This window comes from Pocillopora damicornis, chromosome 1 (assembly GCF_964200805.1).
Source record: "Pocillopora damicornis chromosome 1, jaPocDami1.2, whole genome shotgun sequence".
NCBI lineage: Eukaryota > Metazoa > Cnidaria > Anthozoa > Scleractinia > Pocilloporidae > Pocillopora > Pocillopora damicornis.
In genome coordinates, this window is record NC_142670.1 from 26,794,982 (window position 1) to 26,817,869 (window position 22,888).

At 38.5% G+C, this 22,888-nt stretch overlaps 1 protein-coding gene and 2 long non-coding RNA genes across 6 annotated transcripts in view; 1 reads left to right on the forward strand and 2 right to left on the reverse strand.

Annotated features, from left to right (window-relative positions):
* Positions 1-2,023, reverse strand: part of LOC149053013 (uncharacterized) — a 7,910-nt gene extending 5,887 nt beyond the window's left edge. Inside the window, exon 1 of the long non-coding RNA XR_016188886.1 lies at positions 1,612-2,023. This is a non-coding gene — a long non-coding RNA (uncharacterized LOC149053013). The remainder of the gene's footprint in view (positions 1-1,611) is intronic.
* Positions 1-22,888, reverse strand: part of LOC149053010 (uncharacterized) — a 204,631-nt gene that overhangs the window by 35,856 nt on the left and 145,887 nt on the right. The gene's annotated exons all lie outside the window — the stretch shown is intronic.
* On the forward strand, positions 5,356-6,822 carry LOC149053015 (uncharacterized). Its single transcript, XR_016188929.1, has 2 exons — positions 5,356-5,779; positions 5,879-6,822. It is a non-coding gene; the product is annotated as an uncharacterized LOC149053015 (long non-coding RNA).

The following is a 22,888-nucleotide window of genomic DNA, read 5'->3' on the forward strand; positions in this document are numbered from 1 at the left end:
ACGATGACAGCGTAAAAAAAGGTTTTGATTTTCTTTGAAAATGGTGAACAACTTTTTTTGAATTGGCTACCACTTTGAAGAATTTAGGAGCCAAGTGGCTATCAGAAAAAAAAATTTATTTCACACCCTAAATTATGTTTGATTTGATCATTCTTAGAAGGCAGAGGGTGATGGACACTTCAAATTGTAATTTTTTTTCTAACTACGAAAAAGTTTAGTGTTGTTAAGTTATCCCTAGAAGCTTTAATTTCAAGCCAGTGTGTAGTATGGAAAACCTGTAACTTCAGTTACAGGTTATATCAAGTACCTTAGTAACTTATTTTTCAATTCATTTACACTAGACCAATCAGGAATGAAACATATTTTGTTTCAGTATATAATGATTATCATTAGATTACTTTAAAGGTAGTATTTGAATTTAAGTAGATCTCTTATCTCAAGTCACTAATTTTTGCTGATGACAGTAAAATAAATTGGGGAGAAATAAACAGAAAAGGACACCAACAATTTGACAATGAAATGTTAAACCCCATCTCTCTCTCACTGTAGGACAGTACCCACTGCATGATAAAAGTATGAACCTGATTAAAGCTGACTAATTTGAGAGTATATATTAGAGTTTGAGAGAACATGTTTAAGTATGTAAGTACTCAAAATTACTTTTAAATTGTTTAAAATCATGATATCATACCTCCCAACTCAAAAACCACTTTTTATTTGACCCTTAAATTTTTCCCTTTGTTCTCAGCTCAAGGAACATTTGAGAGTCTTAGGAAAAGAAAACTAACTTCTTCCCTTGAAGCCAGTCATTAACAAAGTTTGAAGTAAAACAAACTCTGGAAAAGTATGGCAAAGAATGCATTAAACTCAAAAAACCAAGGCTTCCTTTTTATATCACCCCACTCTTTGTTGAGAACTTAGCCCTATTCACTGGGGTTTGCTGAACTACACTTAACCCTTTAACTCCCAGAAGTGGTTAGCATGAAACTTCTCCCTAAAATATCCATACATATATCTAGCAAACAGGTGATGAAAATTTTCAAATTTCTCAGGTAAAAGTCACTTTCTTGATCTAACACCAAATTCTTGTACCTAATTTGCAAGGACATGGTAGCAGCTAGAGGGGAGAATTAACATTAAGATCTTGGGGGTTAAAGAGTTAAGAAACAATTAGTAAAGCTGTTTGTCTAACTATTTAATCACTTGGCTCACTTTTGAAGTAAATCACTCAAAACAACAGATGTGCAAGAGCCACTTTTATTACATGGAAAAGAACACTTGATTTATTATGGGTTTTATGCTAGTAAATTAGTTAATGTAATTGGTTGTTGCCAGGTGATAATCAGAATAAAAGTCAATGAATTCCTGTAATTAAATTGTGCTTTATCTCTTGATGGCTAAAAATATTCTAAACATCTGTCACCAAGTACAAGATATACTACTGTCAAGCAACATGAAGTCTTCGTCATCCCTGAGAGGACACTTTTGTGCCCCCCTTCGACTAACTTGTTATGATAATAATTGAGTTTGTGGTTTTAAATCTAACATGGTATCAAAGCTAATTAAACACAGAAAGAAAAGAGCACCTGATCATTTGACCAGGAAACTTACTGCTTGTCTCACAGGTATGTTTGGTAATGTTGTCTTTCTGGGATACACAGCATGCATAAAGAAGGGCCTGAAAAACAAATAAAATAAAAACCATAAAGGAAATAAAATATCTAGTAAAAAAACTCGACAAATTTTTGTTTCAGCATTAACACAATCTCATACATATTCTCGGCAATGTTAAAAACAAACTGTGTCAGGTTTTTAGTTGAGTGGATCAACTCTCAGATCTCAGAACTAAAAGGATCAAGATTTCAGGTAGTTGGATAAGATGAGACAATTTGGGACAGATCTGAACACTATATTAATCATTTTACTTGTCCTACACAGTGCTATTTATAACTTTGATCGAGCCTAAAAATAATCTAATATTTCTTTGCTTTTCCATGACCCTGGTCTGTGATTTGCTTGAATACTAACACTATACGTAGCTGATGTATTGTAAGTGTAAGTGTGGTTTTGTAATTAAGATTTTAAAATATGAAAAAAAAGGAAAAAAAAACAGAGAGAAAGAAAGAAAACAACTTTGGCCACTACTAAATACACAAAACCAAACTGATGTTTTTGTCTCTGATTTGATGATTACAGTGCTAGTATTTTAGCCAATCACAGACCAGGGTCATGGAAAAGCTTGAAAATATTAGATTGTTTTTAGGCTCAATCAATGTTGTAAATAGCACTGTGTATGACAAGTAAAAAGATCATTATTATTAAGTGTTCAAATCTGTCCCAAATTGTCTCCTCTTAGCCAACTACCTGAAATCTTGATCCTTTTACTTCTGAGATCTGAGAGTTGACTCACTTAACTGAAAATCTGACATGGTTTGTTTTCATTATTTCTTGAAATTGTTTTAATGCTCAAACAAAAATGTGTCAAGTTGTTTTAGATATTTTTATGTCCTTAATGGTTTTTATTTAAATTTTTCCTGGCCCTTCTTTATGGATGCTGTCAGTGTCTCAGAAAGACAGCATTACCAAACATGCCTGCGATAAGGAGTTTCGAGCTCTTAAAGCCTGTATAAGACAAGCAGTAAGTTTTCTGGTAGACTGACCAGGCTCTCTTTTCTTTCTGTGTTTAATTAGCTTTGATACCATGTTAGATTTCAAACCACAAATTATTGTCACAACAAGATGGTCAAGGGGGGGCACAAAAGTGTCCTGTCAGGGTTGGTGGAGACTTCATGTTGCTTGACAGTAGTATGTCTTGTACTTGGTGACAGATGTTTAGAATAATTCTTGCTATCAAGAGACAAAGCACAATTTCGTTACAGGAATTGATTGACTTCTGTTCTGATTATCACCTAGCAACAACCTATTACATCTAATTTACTAACATGAATCCACAAGAAATCAAGCATTCTTTTCCATGTGATAAAAGTAGCTCTTGCACATCTGTTGTACTGAGTGAATATTACAAAAGTGAGCCAAGTGATTAAATACTTAGACAAACAACTCTACTGATTGTTTCTTAAGTGTAGTTTAGTAAAGCCAAGTGAACAGGGTTGAGTTCTCACCAGAGAGTGGGGTGATAGAAAAAGGGAGCCTTGGTTTTTCAAATAATAATAATAATAATAATAAAAGATTTATACCGCGCCAGTATCCTACTGTTCAAAGGCGCCTACAAGAAAAAAAAAAAAAAAAAAAAAAAAAACTTGAAAATTAACACTTAAGACAGCTAATATTAATTATAAATAATAATAATAATAATAATAATAATAATAATAATAATAATAATAATAAAAGATTTATACCACGCCAGTATCCTACTGTTCAACGGCGCCTACAAAAAAAACTTAAACATTAACACTTAAGACAGCTAATATTAATTATAAAAGGCTTTTCTAAAGAGTAAAGTTTTTAATCTACGTTTAAAAACAGACACAGACTGAGCATTTCTAATTTCACTTGGCAAAGCATTCCATAATGATGGTGCTGCTACAGAGAAAGATCTTGCGCCATATGTTTTCAAGTTATAGGATGGAGAAACCAGAAGGTGCTTGAATGATGAGCGTAGTTGACGCGATGGGGTGTAAGATGTAAGCAGATCACAAATGTACGACGGTGCCAGGTTGTTAAGTGCCTTGTAGGTTATAAGTAAAATCTTAAAAATAATACGTTGGTTAACGGGAAGCCAATGAAGATTGAAAAGAACAGGCGTAATGTGATCATGCTTTTGTGTAAGTGTGACGAGGCGCGCCGCAGCATTCTGGACGTGTTGTAGCCTTTTTATAGCGTAGGCTGGTAGGCCATACAAAAGGGAATTACAGTAATCCAGCTTCGAAGATACAAACATATGAACCAGCAATTCAGTAGTGGTCGCTGAAAGATATTTCCTGATATAGCTAATATTTCGCAAATGATAAAATGAAGATTTACAAATGCAATGCACTCTTTGCCATACCTGTTCAGAGTTTGTTTCAGTTCAAACTTTGTTAATGAACTTAAACATATTAGGTACTTTTGACTGGCTTCAAGGGAAACAGTAAGTTTTCTTTTCCCAAAACTCTCAAATGTTCCTTGAGCTAAAGCTAAAGGGGAAAATGAAGGTCAAATAAAAAATGGTTTTTAAGTTGGGAGGTATAACATCATGATATTAAGCAACTGCAAAAGAATTTTGAGTACTTACATACTTAAACGTGTACTCTCAAGCTAACTCCTATACTCTCAAATTTGTCAGCTTTAATCAGAATTAATCAGGTTCATACTTTTATCATGTAGTGGGTACTGTCCTACAGTGAGAGAGGGATGGGGTTTAACTTTTCATCGTCAAATTGTTGTTGTCCTTTTTTATTATTTTCTCCTCAATTTTAATTAACAGTCATTTGCAAAAATTAAGGACTCAAGATAAATAAGAGACTACCGCAAGTCACTTAGACTGAGACTGTTGTGATTTCTTTACTTAAATTCAAATATTATCTTTAAAATACTCTAATGATAATCATTATATACTGAAACAAAATGTTTCATTCCTGATTGGTCTATTTCCATACCATACACATTGGCTTGAAATTAAAGCTTTTTAAGATAACTAAACAATGCTAAACTTTTTCATAATTTAAAAAAAGACATTTAAATTTGATGTGTTCATAAAATTTGATGTGATTATTCTAATGAATGATCAAATCAAACAAAGTAATTATCTTAAGACATTTTCTAACTGGTTAAAAATGTTTTGAGAAATGTGCACCAGGAATGTACAAATAGCAGTATTTGTATGAGGTTTTGTTTAGAACATATCATACATAAAAATGCATAAGCAGCTCTTGCATGTCATAATTTATGGTTACTCATTATTTGTTAGGAAAGGTTTCCAAAAGGCATTCCCATGGCTTGTGCAGTTACCAAAGCTTTCTAAACATCACTCATGTCTTTGAGTTAAGAGATTTACTTGAGCTCATGGGATTCTCCTTACAAATACATGTGAGATTAAATTAGATTCATAGAATTGAGCAATAGAAAAAAAGAAATGAAATTCATCATATTTGGAAGATGATGCTTATGTTATTGTTCTGCCGTTATACACATTTTCCATCTGCACCCTGTGCTCGCATGTGCCAATTCCTGCAAGAGCACACTATAAGCCAAGGAAATCGTAGAAGCACATTGATGTAATAGAATCCTTAATTTATACACATGCATTTGGTATTGTCTATTTTAATTCTTTACACTTTAACATCATATATATATATGCATTTTCTCCAATCTTTTCTCTATGTATTTCCTAATGTTCTGACAAGGAGAATTTGTTCAATAATCAAGAGCTTTTTTTCGTTATAGTAATCATGTCCTCTATTCATTCTCATGATAATAATGATAATTTAGGGATAATATTGCAAGGAGAAATTAGTTGCTTGTCACTATTTGGGGTTAAAGGTTCAGAGAAAGTTTATATTTAAACAGTAGAAAACCTGGTGTGCCTGGTCTTTTTTTTCCTATGGGACAAGTTGTAAATAAAATAGGGATTCTTATCTATGAAAAATTAATTAAGTATTTTATTTTTTTACCTCTCTTAGGCTTCCCTCTGGTTTGATGATGTATTTTTGTTGCAAGCAAAGAAAAACTTAGAGTAGAAACTTGCAAAGAGAGAACAACCACACCTGTTGCTGCAAAGTTCAGAGACAGAAGACGCCACGGGGGACCCACTCACTTTTTGTCTGGGATGAAGAATGTTGTAAGGAGACTTTTGGGCTTGTGGAAACTTAAAAACAATGTAATGCTTATTTTGAATGCTATGATTTTATTAGTTTTTTAATTTGTTTTGTTTTTTTAGGTACTTGGAAAAGCCAACATCAGTTTGGAATCAACAAAGTAAAAGAAAATTATTGCTAATATGAAATATATGAGAATTACTCTGCATACTGAGTATAAAGCTTATTCTAAATTGGAAACCAGTTTATGATTTCTTTTTTAGTCACCCTTGATATGAAAATGTTGTGTCCTGTGAACATTTCATTTAAAAAGTGAGATTATGTTTTAAAACTGAAATAGTAGTTTAAATGCTGGGCAGTTGAACCCATGAAGCACAGATAGATCAGTCATTGAAAAAAATACTGGGCATATGATCATAAGAAGTCAAGTTTTAACTTAGTTTGATGGCTTGTTATTGAACCTGTGCATTCTCATGATGTTGCTTGTTAATTGTCATCTGAAATCCGCAAGTTTTGATATTTCTGCATCAGTGCCCTCATCCTCTGTCCCTGAGAAGTCAAGGTGACAGTTGCACTGTGTGATGCTGATAAGGATTTGTTATATCCTATTGTGGCTCTCTCTTTTCCGAGCTTTTGGAAAGAGTGTCTAATAAACTAAAAACATCGACGGCTCATTTCACCTCAGTTGGATTTTGTAACAGAAAGATGTACAATACCCCACTTACAGCCTAGCACACCACAGGAAGTCCAAGCTTTTACATTATCACTTTGTTAGTACATGAATACAGCAAAGATATAAGCATTGTAGACTGCTGCTTATAAGCCCCCAACTCCCATTTATAAGCCTTCCCCCCCCCCAAGATTAAATGCCCATCTACCTTTCAACAAAGAAAAAATATTAATGAAATACTAAACAAAAATATTTAATACTAGGACAGCAAAGATGAACTTTAAGGGGGAAGTCTGAACTTCAGCTCTGTTATCTTGCAGCTCTGTTCGTGTTGTTAGTTTTTTCGTTTGACGTTTTGAAGCTTAATTAAAAACCAATAAACGCTAAACGTATTTTGATCAGCGCCCAGCTGCTTTCGCTTTTTCTGTTGTTTTCATAAGCCCTCTCGGACATGGGGCCCTCCGTTTATAGACCCCCCCGGATACAGGCCCCTCCGTTTATAAGCTCTTCCTAAACCTCGTACAAAGTTGTATAGTCGCTGAGCTTATAATCGGTAGGTTTCGATATATTTGTATTGTGGAATTTAAAGGATTGGAATAGTCACATTCTCAACTTGAAAGTTTGATTTCGTTTTGATTAAAAACAAAGATAGCACAGCTTTTTTTCGAATTTTCAAGGCTGGTTTGCGGATGATTAGCTCGCTGTTGAGAGAGGCAAGAGAGGGAACTGAAAGCTACCTATGCGGCCGGAAATCAGCTTCAAAAAACTTACAAAATTCAAACGAACAAACAATATAGAGGCAAGAAAAGTTATTTGTTGAAAAGTATTTCAAATTTCTGGGCTAAGTAAGCAACAGTTTATTCTCAGACAAATCCTCATTTCGTTCGTCGGCCAAAATTATTATCATAGTTGCATAGTTTCAAAGGTTAACTTTGCGAGCGTGGGCTACCTGTGGGTGCCGTCACGCATTCAGCGTAGAACTTAAAAACAAGAAAAGGGTGGAATTACCAAAAATGCGTTATTTGTTTTTGATGGGTGAGGAGGAGGGCAGGGCTGATGAAAATGAGCGAAAAAGCTGCCGTGGGATCAGGAACCTTAACTCGCCCGGTTCTTCGCTTGTCTCTAATCCACTGACACAGAGTCTCAAACAGGTTTCTTATTTTTGACAAATTTGTCGGTTTAACTTATCTTCGGACATTCATGAAAATGACAACGATGTAACCAAGATAAACACGAGGAAGTAAATTTACCCACTGAATAAAAATAGGGGTCAGAGGAATGTAACCGTAAAGTAAGGCAAAGACCTCATCAAGTAATCCCGTGACAGTTAGGAAATTTGATTTCCACTGTCATGGTCAAGTGATTATTTTAATTGTGCGAATTTCACGATTACATATTCAAATTCTAGCGATGAATCGAACGTCATTCGTCTTCCGCCTCTCGTCTCGTCGAATTTCCTGTTTGTAAAAGTACTGTACAGTTATTTACAAATCATTTAGTTTTACACCTCTGCCGAAGGAAAGGAACTCTTACTGTGGATGAAATTCCCCAAGAGATTTGAGTAACAGATTGGTTGAATCCTTACCTCTGTGTTCCAGGTAAGACTAGGTGCAGGCGAGTTAGAAGATATTTTAATGACAGTCGTTGTTTGCAGTACCCTCGATTGCGGAGATGCCTTGAACAACCTGGTTCAGTATAACTATCATCGTGTATACAGTCGTATGTGATTTTAATAAATACCAATAGCGAAGCAAGACCAAGGTTAATAGAAGATAACGTAGGGTTGAAGATGCTGGATAAACATTCGAGCGCGAGATCGTTAACTTTCGTTTTCCCGGAAATGTTGATGAAAAACTGCAGAACCCTTAAACTGTTGTCACAACATTTGGAAAGAGATGTATTCGTAGAAAATTTGGCTCGGGGGCTCGGGAGCTCGCTATGCTTGCATGTGAACCATTTTCAGAATAAACTAAGAGCGTCGTGAACTTAAGGAAGTAAGCTGTGTAATACTGATCGAGTGGTTGTAATGTTTCCGAAGGTTGCTTGTCTTTATAAATCTACCGATTTAATCTTGATCTCTCTTATCGGCTGTTAATCGTGTCTAACGCAGCTAAGTGTGTTTCAAAAGAAACTGTGTAACTGCATAACTTGCATTTATTGCAATAAGTTATACATCGGCGAAACAGGAAGACGACTGGGTGACCGATTCCGAGAACACCTTTGCGATGCGGAAAGAAATGACAAGGACGCATCCAAACCAGTCGCTAGACACTTTAATCTTCCTTATCATTCTAAACAGCATATGGCAGTTTGCGGCCTTTCCTTACATCTATGCAGTTCGGAAAGCCGTAAAAAACTAGAACAAAAATTTATACTTCAAATCGGCACCCTTAATCCCCACGTGGTTTGACGCTAATTTATAATCACTAATTTATCCTTTTATATGATCACTAATTATTAGATTCTATTCCTTGCAATGACTGTGACAACGAATATATCGGACAGACCAAACGTCAGTTTGGTACACGGTTAAAAGAGCACCAAACAGCGGTTTTTCTTAGAAAAAAGGAAAATTCAGCTTTATCGGAGCATACATGCCTAACCAACCATACAATTGGGTGGGATAATTCTAAAATTATCACCACTAATCGGCGTTACCATCAGCGCCTTTGTTTGGAGGCTTGGCATATCACAGGCGGCCGTAAATATTCCCATACAAACTCTTATAATTCCGCCATGACTGTTATTGCGCAAGATGATCATCTCACAGCTGGAGCTTGGGCCGCCTGTGAGAAGACCGACTTTTTCTTTAAGATATCACTCAAACTTATGTAAACAAAAAGTTCAAATTACGGTTCGCTTCAATTTCAGGCATAAATTTGCATAATCTTTCATGGACGAAATCTTTATGAATTTCAAAGATCAAAACCATTTTCTCAACTACATCAGCTTTATCTTTATCCACTTAGCAAACAAAGCTTTCAAAATTACAGTCAAAACACCAGACGTAGTTCACTTTGAATTTCTCGTTCTATCCTAGTTTCTCAAACCGCGTCCAAACAGGTTTCACTACACAGCTTCCGTCTAAGACTCCCAGTGGAACGTGACGTAAAATACGTCACGCGTTACTAGGTAACAGCGCTCATACATATGCACGAACCCCACTCATGTGGGGTTCGCAGAATTACACACTTTGTCCGTGTTGAAGTCGTCATGTATGCAAAGAAACCACCGATTTTTTTTCTTTTGTATTGTGGCTTGTTTAACTTGAACTTCAACTGATAAGTTTGGAAAATGAACTGATCGCTGAAGCGCTCAGGGAAGACAAATAATATTTTCCTTTGTATTCTTTTTTCAGCTTTGGAAGTTCCTCAACGCAGAACAGATCAAGATCGTGAACAAGACAGCTCTCCAGGTCTGAAAACACTAAATATGAACATTAGCACTATTCTACAATAAAATCTTTCATGCATAAAGTAGAACTACATATATTTGCAAGTTTACTGTAAATATTAGTCATGACCTTAAATTTTGTTTGAAAGTAAAATTAATACTACGACATGAGGATGGAGAACCAAGAAGCTTAATCGTGCTGAAAATATCGGGTGGTTTTCAGAGCTGTTAGTTAGAGCCTAACCGGAAAAAAACCGCGGGCTAGTCTACCATCTTTTGGTGGATATTTTCACCTCATTTTGTTTAAAGAGATGTATCATTAGCCAGGAACAGGGTTATAACCCATTCAAAACAAAGCTATACATTCCCCAGTGGTATGTAGAGTTTGATTTCTGTGCTTTCCGAAGATGATAATTGCGATCGCGCATCGCTTCAGCGATTTTATTATTCATTCAAGGAGCAGTTGTGCCCTTTACTCGACGCTTTTTAAGTGGTGCATGAGAATCCACAACTTCGGTAAATAATTTGTTCCAAGTCAAGACTGCGTCGTTGACATTGCTCTCATCGTCAACAATGTGCCACGGAACATTTTTTAAGTTCTGGATGAAGGCATTTTCGTCAAATCCTTTGAATGACCGATATTCTATTGTCCTCGATGTGGCCTTTGGGACACCAGCTTTTGAAGCATGGTGGTGGTGAAGCATAATGTAAAGGCGCCAACATGGCTGCCACGTTTTCTGGAGCTCTTCGCCTATTTACCATTTTTGGTGTTCTTTTCGTTTTGAATGCTGCCCAAGAATGCTACAATTGTCACTATAGGGGGGCTGAAAGTCCTTGGCCAAACAAACATATTTTATCCAAGTTTACTACTCCTAAATTTAGAATTCGCCGGCCGGTGGTGTTGTGGGGCGTCCATGGTCTAACCTTGCTTGCAGTACCGGAGAAATATATCACGCTAGATATCACTATAGATATGGACGTAGAGTCACAACCGGGTCCAGAGATAGACAGGAGTTTCGGAGGAGTTAATAAGAACTACCCGATGTTAATGCGAACTAAGCCAGCGTCTTTGAAATGCTCTGAACTCTTGTCTCTCCGAAACAAAGCTTTCAAGCCATCTCCGGCCGTTCTATCTCAGTTCAAGTCACTCGGCATTCTGAAATACCGTGGGCAACATAGTGCTCGAATCTCACGATCCATCTCAACCAAGAAAATCCCGGTGATGCAAGGCCGCCGTTTCATCAAGGCTGAAGGTCGGAAAGTGGATCGGAGTAACTTAATTAACATTCCGCGTGTCAACACAACCGACAAAACATCCACCTCTAAATCAAAGGGTTTCGCTGTCCCAAAATGTTTGTTTACGAACATTTGTGGTTTGTCGAAAACAAAAAGTCGTGTACGAGCACCTGTGGCGCTTGAGGCTGACCTGAGATCTCAGGATATTGATGTGTGTATTGTCAGTGAAACTCATCTTTCCACTAATATGCCGGACGCCGTGGTGAATATCCCAAATTACAATGTGTTCAGGCGGGACAGAGGTTGGGCAGACTTGGACAAAAGGAAAAAAGGGGGTGTTGCGGTCTATGTGAGAGACAGTCTTAAAGTCTTGGATGTCTATCGGTCCAATTTATATGAATTTATTGCTTTAACAGTGCAGTTGCCGTCCGATCACATTATGCTAATGTGCGGCCTGTATAATCCTCCCAAGCATAGCTACCGGGATCTCGACTTAATTAATTATATAATATCTTTTGTGGACCTTGTGTTGAACAAACACCCAGAAGCGGCTATTGTCTGTGGTGGCGATGTAAATCGTTTGGATATGCAAGAATTTAAGGCTTTGTCTGGCTGGGATTTCGTGGTTGATTTTCCCACGCGGGGTAACGCGTGCTTGGATAACTGTATGACCAACCGAGCGGATCTGTTCGGTCAAGCATATTCCATACATATGCTTATTAAGACAGACCATGAAGGCTTTGTTTTACCGGCGGGATTAAAGCTTAAACCTATGCGCCGCAAAGTTCTTGTGCGGGACTGTAGGGAACATCGGAAACAGTCATTTTATATGGCACTCGCTGCGCTGGACTGGAGTGACGTCCTCAATGAGGTGGACATAAACAAGGCGGTCGAGGTGCTTGAGGTAAAGATTCGTGCAGTGATGAATAAGTTTATGCCGCAAAAATCTGTACGCATGTCATCGCGTGACCCAGTTTGGATGTCCCCATTAGTCAAGTGTATGCTGAGGACTAAGTCCCATATATCTTTAAAGAATAAGGAACGCCTGTCTTTATTTAATAAGCGCATTTCTGAGCTGATAACCGAGAACAGAAGAAAACTGGCTGCCATTGGTAGCGGTGAGTGGTGGAAGGGCGTGGACGCCCTATCGCAGCGTCGCAGGTCATCGTTGATAAATTTGGACAAGAACTCTCTAGTTCGTCTGAACGACTACTTCGCCAACCTGTGCTATGATGACACTTACGTTAGACCTAGTGATATGGATATCCCGGACAGTGTAAAGCCCCCGAAAATATCTGAGCGGTGTGTCTGGAATACCTTAGTTCATGTAAAGAAAACCGCAACGGGACCAGACGACCTCCCGTACTGGATCTGGAAAGACTGTGCTGAGCTACTCACACCAATCGTCACTCACGTTTGGAATCTGTCGCTGTCTACTCATACATGGCCAGACTCCTGGAAAAGGGCAAATGTTAATCCTCTCCCCAAAGTGAACATGCCTATAGAGGACTCAGACTACCGTGGTATTAATGTTACTCCCGTTATTGCCCGGTTGTTTGAGAAGGTCGTGTATCGTACACAAGCACAGTCAGTCATTGAGAGCAACCTGAGCCACACCCAATTTGCATATAGACAGGCGGGTAGTTGCACAAATGCCTTGCTCGCTATCCAGCACCAGACATACAAGTATTTAGATAGTAGTGACTATAGCGCAGTGCGAATTTTTACCATGGACTTCAGTAAGGCTTTCGATTTTGTGAACCATGCTATTTTGTCTGCCAAACTGAAACAGCTACCTCTAAATCCGTACATTATCAATTGGTATCATAGTTTCCTCTATGCAAGACAACAACGCGTTGTTAGTTATAATTTTTTAGGACAGTGGAAACTTGTCAATAGAGGAACCACACAAGGTAGTGTAAGCGGACCGTATCTTTTTAATATATTTTTGAACGATTTGGAGATTTTTTTTAATGGTTGCCCTGTGCTTTTTAAATATGCCGATGATTCCACTATTCTTTCGCCTATCACTAGGAATAGTGACCCGTCTGCCGACTTAGTAGGACAGTTCTTAACATGGTGTAAAGACAATAGAATGGTCTGCAACCCTTGCAAATGTAAAGAGCTGGTTGTTAGAAAGAAAAATCATAATGTACTCTACTCTCCAATTAATAATATTCCCCAATGTAATAGCTTCGTTTTACTAGGAGTAACTTTACAGAGTGATGGAAAATTTGATGAGCATGTAAGAACTAAGCTTGTCAAAGCAAACAAGTGTTTACACGTCCTACGAACATTGAGAAAGGAACATTACTCTCAGGCAGAGATTGATCATCTTTTTATATCGATTGTTTTGGCTAATTTTAGCTATGCACTTTCAGTCTATGGGGCATCTGAGTCCGATCTTACGGTTGTACAAAATTTTTTAGACCGATGTCATAAACACGGTTTTATCTCATTTCCAGTTTTTATCAAGAACCTTTTAAACAAACAAGACAGAAACATTTTGAAGAAACTAAAATCAACGGATTGCCACCCCCTGAAAGATATCATTCCTGTCCAAAAGACATATCTACACAATCTCAGGAAAAAAGGCTGCGCGCGCCCGAAAATTAATACACAGCGCTTTATGAACACATTTGTAAATAGGTTGATATTTAAGCTCCATTTATTGTAATGATATACCTTTTAATTCATAATATGTATGTAGATTTCTGTAGTTTTTTCAATTCATTGTAACATAAGATATGTAGTTTTATCTTATGATGGAATAAAGACCTTTATTATTTATTATATTATTATTATATTTATTATTATTATTATTTATTATTATTTATTATATTTTAGCACACAATAAATTAGCGAATGATCGCTTATTGATAGGGACACAACGCCGCTATCAACAATTCGGTGTTGATTACTTCGTTCTTCGGTGTTGATTACTTCGTTCGTGTTCAGAAACTGTTTAATGTTATTCAAAAATCAGACGAAGTTATTTTTGTGACGGGATGCAACAGTCTCCACAAATGTTATGACGTTTCGTATTGATGTTGATTCGCATCAAAAGAAGCAAAGATTTACTGGAACAATTTTAACCCTTTGCGTACCAAGTGGCCATATATGGCCACTTAAATACAGACCCCATTCGGGCGGCCTGAAAAGAGCACTTTGAGGGGCTGGAAACTAATACTACATTTCAATGTAAATTACATAAAGTCGTTAATTATTTTTTTCGAGGATTTCTTCCATCGAGCTTGTTTTTGGGCGAATTTTGAGGCTTTTTGTGATTTGGACGTTTTGAACGGGGAGATTTAAATACCACCCCCCTTGGTATACAAAGGGTTAAGAGTTCGAATGCAGTAGTTTGTTCGCATTTAATTATTGCGTATACTGTATGACTCGCTATAATACATGCGGCAGAATTGGAACGAAATGGCTGTTTTTCTTTACCTTTACTGAAGAATGTTGTTTTGTGATGGAAAAGAACATCGGCAAAAAGCTTTCAAATAGAATTAGGGACCAAGTATGATACAAACGATGCTTAAAAGGAACGTTTGGTAGGGGGTCCAAATCTGCGAAGGGAGGTCCAAATCCGCGGTGGGTCCAAATCCGCTGTGACACCGGCGTTTGATTGCGTGACTAGTAAAATTCATTAAAGGGTAACTGACCCTACATTTTTCTCCTTTTCTTTTGTCCCAATACATTCCTGTTAGGTTAAAGAATCCTAAATGAGCAAATTAACGATACATTATGCAAAATCAAATTTTCTACAAATTTTTTTTGATGCTTAATCGACGGCCATTTTGAAAACGGTCCGATTCAGGTCACGTGAGGTGATACGTCATACGTGTGCAAGGAATCGAAGAGCGTAACATCAAGACCTGAAAGTAACTTCTTGGCTCTTCAGCTGATGCCGAAATTTACGAGCGGAAAAAAAAAAACAAGATTTGTTCCATTCTGCTATGAGCCACCATTTAGAGACTATGAAATACGAAGTGAGAAATAAAATACTGAAGGTTGAATAATCGCAACGCGTCGGATCGCATGTCTGTATTTGGAGCCACAGGTAATCTGTGCGCCATTCCAAACAGCTGTAAAAAAAATAAATATTCCCATATTTTTTTCCTCTTGACCATTATCGAGCCCTATACTTAAAAAAAAATGTTTTTTAGTCCAAGCCAAAAAGTATTTGACTTTAGATTTTGTCCGGTGTATATCACTGTGACCTCAAGCCCGTCGGTTCTTGAGTAAGCGTGACTTCAATAAACGCAAAGTGTTGTCGCGTATTACGGGAGGCCGTCATCTGGTTTCGTGTACGAAACTCTTCTTCCACGTTCCGGAAATGTACAAGATTTATCCTTTTTTATTTTTTTTAACGGAGACTAGTGAGCAGCACAAAGGAAGACTTCCAACTGTTATAACTTTTTGTTTATTTCTCTCGATGCGTTTCTTCTCTAGCTGAGAGTTCTCCAGGAATGATTACAACTAACATTGAGCAGCATATGTAGCACATTCGTGTCCCTAAGTTTAATTAACTTCCAATGATAGTGAATAATATCAGAAACATGCTGTAAACGGATATTACAAGAAACGCCTCGTTATGAGCGCCACACTCAGGCGTTGTTTCTCATTTGCAACCGGAAACATGATGAAATCAATCCTTTCCGAAAGGTGCAAAGGTGCAAAAATGCACCAATGTCAGCTGTGTGAACAATAAATTACGCGCGCTCGTTTATCGTAAATAAAACAAGCCGACGGCCTGAGAGACGAAACCATTAAAGCACATGTCATGGGACTACCTTGCACTCACCGTCTAAAAAGGCAGTGCTTTGGTTATATGGAAATAACAAGCACGCAATGGTTCTCAAATTACGAGCTGAACTTAAAAAAAATATATATATGTATATATATGTGTATATATATATATATATAGATATATATACATATATGTTCACGCTCAAGTTATCCAAAACTGTACTACTCTCAGCCGCGTCGACATTTACAATATGGACGGAAAACAATAGGATGTAAAACAAGGAAAACGAAAACCAGGAAAGCGTTGTGTAGTGATGTTTTGTAACAAAACAAATGTACACGGAGTCAGCCTTCACCAGTTTCCTCAAACCTTGGATGCTGGACAATACATCCGGCGTCTGCCTACAACTGTTCTACTGTAATTTTTTATTTTCGACCACATTTACTTCTTGGTAAAAGATGTTTTCTTCCTCCCTCCACATTGATTGGCAGTTTCCACGCTGACACCTTGTTATAAAAAAAAAATCAATAAAATGGCAACTTTTTTCACGATGTTGAATAGAAGAAATAGAGAGCACAACTTGTATGGTTGATTTCACCAAAAGGAAGAGTTATCAGCTCTGTAACTGTCACAAACGTGAGAAATAGCTCAAACTTTAGGCTACAAGTCTACATGTGCGAATGCTATTTTTGCTGCATCGTGTTTTAAAATAGAAGCCGAGAAATCTTCAATCGTTCGCCAAATTCAACACAGGAAAACTTAAAACCGATTCAATCGCGTCTGAACGTGTATAATCCATCAAATTCACCTCCACAAGCGTGTATTTTTATACTTTCAGTCAGTGAAACCTTAGCTCCGGAAGGTGCGTGCGTGTAGCATAAAAACACTTCACTCCCGTGGTATTCGAGAGTCTGCACGTTTGGTTTTCTTTACTTGATCGCTCCTATATTCAATAAGCAACTGATTTTCAGATACTTTATTTACAATCGTAAATACACTCACCATTCTCGCTTTCTTGACTGAGGCGGCCGCGGCGCACGCGCCCTTGATCTTCTTCTGACTCTCGCGCTCTATTTTAGCTTACGATCGTCCTGGCGGTTCAAATTGCTAGGGCCTGATTTCACCAACAGATTCGTAAACCCTTTTATTATGTTTACCTTCCATCGAGGCCTCAGAATCCGAATAATCAGACCCAGAAATAGAACCGCTTTAACTCAAAGTACTATCCGCCATATTTACTTTGCTTATTGTACACACGTGTGACTTCTAAAGTCAAATGCTCAAAATCGAAGCGTTTACAGCCAATGATTCACGAAGCTAAATTTAGGACAGTTTTCCCGGCGAAAAAAGGCACATAGAGGCGTACGAAGCACCTTGTGTCTGTTTTAATGTGTTGCCTGAGGCATTTAGATGGTATTCCGAAAAAAAAGTGACCTGTTAGCCGTCAGTTACCCGTTAAGAATGAGCCAGAAATATTTTGACCAGTAAGCTTTCTGCATATTTCCCTGGACGAAAAAATCTCAAGACATAGTCAGTTGTTTTTGTGAGCAGAGACAATAAATGCAAAAGAAAAGTGAAATGCAAAGGTCCATTTTCTTTAGCTTAATAACAGCTGTACACTCTGCTGCAGTCTTCATCTAAATTTTGCAGGGTCCCTCCTTATCTTCTGCCTTGTTAGGTCAGTATCGACTTCTGATGCTAGATCATCGGCATCGGCCTCTTCGTCCTCGTTCATACTTACAGAAGGGGAACCTCGTCTATAAATCAATTTTTGTTAGGGCAGATAACCGGCCGAAGTATCGAGCGATTTGCTGCTCTATCAACCAGTCAGTCTTAGACAACATTTCTGGCCGGTGTCGTCTCTTAAACTCGATATTTAGGAAGCCATATTAGAGGCGGTGGCCTTACTAGTTTCCTCCCCTGTCTAGCACACGTATAGGAGATAATTCTATGCTTTCTGAGAAAAGGCGGCTGCCTTTTGTGTTTTCCAAAGAGCCCATACAAAGTCCACCTGCCTAGTTAGGGACTGCTCGTCAGAATTTTACCTGAGATCCAACCTCCAACGTAGCTACCCCTCACAGAATGGCAACGGTTTTGTGTCTTCCTTTGTTAAGGTGCTTTTAGAAGGAAGTGAATGACTGAAAAGTCTTAATACATCCTTCTTCTTAGCAAGAATATCTCGCTTTCTTGTTCTGTCTGTAACGGACTGGGTATAGTTCTCGTGATGACCCGCGTTCAGAGAACATTGCTGATAACCACCTGCTTGTACGATTAGTTTGCTGATGGTTTCTCTTGTGAAGAGCCCAATGAGACCCTGAGGTGCTCCAAACTGTGCCAGTTGGTCTGTGCTATAAACTTGTCGCAGTTCTAAAGTTAGAGGGAGGATCGCCCGCCTCTATTTATGTGAGCGCCTCTGCAATACCTGCGTTTCCCTCGCAATCATATGATACAAAGTTCATCTCAGTCACAAACCACCAGTTAAAAAAACAGATGTTCAGATAAGCGCTCTTGTTGTCCTTCTTCCTTATTCATTGCTGACTCTAAGATAGCAGTTACAGTACACGTTCTATTAGGTTTACAGTCACCTTGCCACCAGGAAGACTCGCCACCAGCTTTGATTTCTTCTGCCATCTTCAGATTGACCTCTCCCTCAAATTTACGTCTCCGATTTTTATTAGGAGGATACTGACACTTATGAACACGAAGGTCCTAATCTCACATCAAGTTGTATACGATATTGGAGGTATATCTTGAGATCACGGCCTTAGTAATTAAATCAATACGAGCTAGAATAAGCTTCTTCTCGGACGAAACGCATGTTTGAGAAACATGGACGTCTCCCCAATGTTTTGTTATGCTGTACACCCACGAATTTAGGGATATGAGCCAGTGTTTCCGTACCTGGCAAGCGCGAGAAAAATAACATTTGGTTCATTTTCTAATGGAAATAAATACCAAATAAAAATATTCTCTTGAGAAATAAAGTTGTAAATAACAGGGGTTCTTTGAAACAAATAGTGATAGAAAAGGTTTCATTTCTGGTCAATACTGACTTTTGATAGCCTACTTCCAAATCTGAGGGAACGCGCTGAGGGAATTAAAAAAATCTTACATGTGTGATAATGCAAGAGAGAGAATAAAAATACAAATAAAGAAAAAAGAGAAAATACAGGAACCCGTGTTGCTTGCCCTTTTGCAGCGTGCAGATGTTTTTTTAGCCAGACCTACACACCTAAGCCTGACACCACGCAAAGAAACTCGAAAGAGTGCTGTATACCAGCTGGCTCGCACGTACACGTAGGAAAGGCCGTGACATTCAGCGAAAATAATAGCAGATGCAGACAATATTTGCAGCCGAAAAACAGGCCAATAAAATAACAGAAGGTTAAAGAACTTTCTAGAAGTGCTTTCTTGAAAAAAAAGGTAAACAATTTTTACTGCTCAAGAAAGGTCACGCAATTTCTTGATGGTGGAAAGTGGAAAAAACATTTTCCAGTCTTATCTTCTGGAAACATGACGCAGTTAATGAATTTTATGGGGCTATTGATGTTTCCTTTCAAATGAAGGGGACAGAGTTTGCTGTCATCCACGGTTTGGACGTGGACAGGAGAAAAGACAGGAGAAAGAAACGCTACGATTTTCCCATCGATTTTTCGCCTACATGCATCTCTCTAAACGTGAAATTTACCATTCCTACAAAATCTCTGGAGAGTTATTTACATTTTTAGCTTTCTTGATTAATCATCGTTTATAAAGAACCAAAAAACTGTGGGTTTATTTGGTCAAGTGACCACCTAGAGTCAGAATTGCGTGACAGGTGTAGTTGAGAAAAGCTTGTCACTGTCGCAGATTTAAAAGGCATCTAAAAATAAAAGTACGGTAGCGCTCAGAGATTTTTTTAATGGTTTTCAGAGATGAAATGATGAAGTATAGAGGGGAATTAAGATTAGTGCTTTAGCTTTCTGGCAAGGGGAGATATTTGACCTCAAAGTTGTCAAATATTTGGATGAATCGAAAAGTCTAAGAACACAGTCGTTTAATTGCCTCTGTTGATTGACAAGCCGTCAATCAAATTAACTAATACTGGCGTCAGACATTTACTAAGGATATAATGATATGTGTACAAACCCTCAGAGTAATTGGTTAAATATTATGGCAGTGAGAGCTTCATACATTTTACCTACTTTGAAGCGATTTCCTTGGTAAAAACCAGGAAAACTGAGGGGTGGTCTATCTCCCCCCGGAAAACACCAAGACAGAAACCAGTTTGTCTTTTTTGAGTTTTATGGTAGACCCTTTAAACTGGCAAAGTTTCATTGAAATCGGTGGGATGGCATGCCCAGTGCTCTTGTGGACGCACTCTTAAAACATGTTTCAAAGCTGTTATGTCAAACACACTTTAAAATATTTTGTAGCAATATACCGAGAAATAGATATTAATTGTTGAGAATGAGAAATTGTTGCGTGAGAGAAAGAAATCACTATGCGAGATTATCGATTAGTTTTTCTGAGCCGGTGAGTAACAGCTAGTCAGCGGAGTGTATTTCTCTCAAAATGGCGGAACAACTGAGTGCAGAAGACTTTACAGAGTTTGTACCATTTAAAGAGGCGCTTCCGTTTATCACGCCTCTGATCACTTTAGATTAGAAATCTGTGGTAGGAAGCTTGAAGAACACACAAGAATGATTATCACCATATCACTGTCTGAAAATTCCTCTTAAGACCTGTTTGAGGTGTTCGGATTGTATTTAGTCGTCTTATTAAGAAAGACGTCAAATACTTTACAGACACTTTAATGGTTTTCAGTATTCTGCTGTCATTTTTAGCTTACCTTCCATTGTGATCGCATAGGGCCTTGGCTTTAGCGGCTGCAGCCACCACTACCAAAACGTAGAAATCGCTAAATCTGTTCGCTTGGACCACAGGATCTTCAACAGTAGTCAGTGGTGGATCTTTGTTGGGAAGGCATCTATAACTTTCCAGACAGAGTTTGTGTTTCCGTTGCACTTTAATAGTTCGGAGCGAACATTTTCCTTTTTTGCGATTCTTATCACTCACTTAACCTCTTGCTTAAAAAATCGAAAAACGTTCCAATGAAGTTTGTCGTTTGTTTTACGCGCCTTTTTTCGCCACCTGTCGCGGGTTTCATCGATTGTTTGATCTCAGGTGTGATGAACGGCTTTGGGCATGACTTGATCTTGATGCGTTTAATTGGTGCGTGTTCATTCTGCGTGTCTAGGAAAACCTATTGAATACGTCAACTTGATCATCGAAGTCGTCAAAAATATTAACAATGTGAAAAGGGACACACATCAAATCGCTTCGGAATAACTCAGAGTTGTAGTTTTTGTAGCTTCTGATGAAAATACAAGAAGCTTTGAGATTCAATGTGATCGCCACCAAGCAATGATCAGCAACTGCCAAAATATTTACATCGCAGCAAGTAAGAAAGCTCTTGTTTGTTGTAAGCGCCACGTCAATTAGCGTCAAAGATGTATCAGTGGTCCTTTTTGGTTGTGTAACAAGCTGCGAGAGATTAAGTGAATTACAGAGATCCATCAAAGCTCGGCCCTCAGGACAAGAAGAGCCCGGAAAAAAGTCTGCATTCAGGTCACCAGTAACCATAACTTCCATTCCTAGAAGAAGCGAGCCCATAAAAGAGGCAGTAAAATCGTCCAGGAATCTAGACATGGACATGGAGTCTGGCCTGTAAGCAGCACATAGCAGGGCTTCTCGGATGAGTCAGTCGAGCTCGTAATGCCAGCTGCGGACGAACAAATTTGAGTTTCATGCTGTGACGGAACAGGGCTTTGAAAAGATTGTCAAGCATACCCCATGAAACAAAGCGCGCGGGCTTGATAGAGTGTCCACTGTTGTGCTTAAAGACATTCTTCCGGCCACCCTACTCGTCATTATCAATCTGATGAATACTTCGTTCGCATCGAATTGCTTTGTACAGTTGTGGAAGTCTGCAGTGGTCATCCCAAACCTCAAGTCCGGCGATCCTAATGACCCTGAAAACACCCGTCATATATCAATCCTACCGATAATGTCAAAGGTATGCGAAAGGGCTGCTCACATGCAGTTTATGGACTTCTTGGATAAAAATAGCAAGATATCAGCCTACAGAGTAGAAACAGAAAGTTCCACTCCACTAAAAAAACAGCCCCACCACACTTCACGGACCAGCTTCTTAAGAATATGGATGAAAAACGAATATCTGTGGTTGTACTACTCGACAAGTCTAAAGCTTTCGACAGCATCCGACATGACACCTTTCTACCGAAGTGGCAACTTCTGGGTGTGTGTGACCCCACTCTAGCCTGGTTTCAGAGTTACCTATCATCACGCAAGCAAGTGCTTAGGATTGGCAGTGTCCTATCCGACCCCCTCCCACAGACAGCAGGTGTGCAGCTATGCTCGCTTTGTACGTTAGCTACCTCCTCTCTGATCGGGAGAAGTGCGAAGCCATAGGTAATGTAAACGACACCAAGCTTCTTTTGGCTCTTCCCCAGTCAGACGTCAGTGTTGCCATTCCTGACCTCAATAGTGATCTCCGCGAGATAGCAAAGTGGTGCTCACTTAACTCTCTGTTAATTAACCTAAGCAAAACTAAGGTTCTTGTCGTTGGCGTACCACAACTAACGCGAAACGTATCTCTACCTCACGTCGTTCTGTTGGGGAACAACATTAAGCCCTCTTCTGTTGTAAAAGACTTGGGAGTTCTGTATGGACTCTGCCATAACCTTTGATGACCTCGTATCTAAACTGTCCTCGAGCAGCCTGTACAATCTACATCGTATCAATGGAATCAAACATCTTTTGGACAAGAAAACTCTTACCTTAATTATCAATGCTCCTATTTTCTATCTGTAGTGGCAGTGACGTTTATGTCACGTGAAATTTGCAACCATGTGCTTTTGAGAGTTCACCATCTTGCCAATAGATTTGCCATGCTCCTGGAGTCTCGTGTGTTTTCCTCTCTTTCGAAGCTACTAAATTTGGCGACAAGGATAAAAGTCGAACACAAGAACACTTCTAATGAATTCTGGGCTTTGGCCGTCTGTTTAAGTGGAC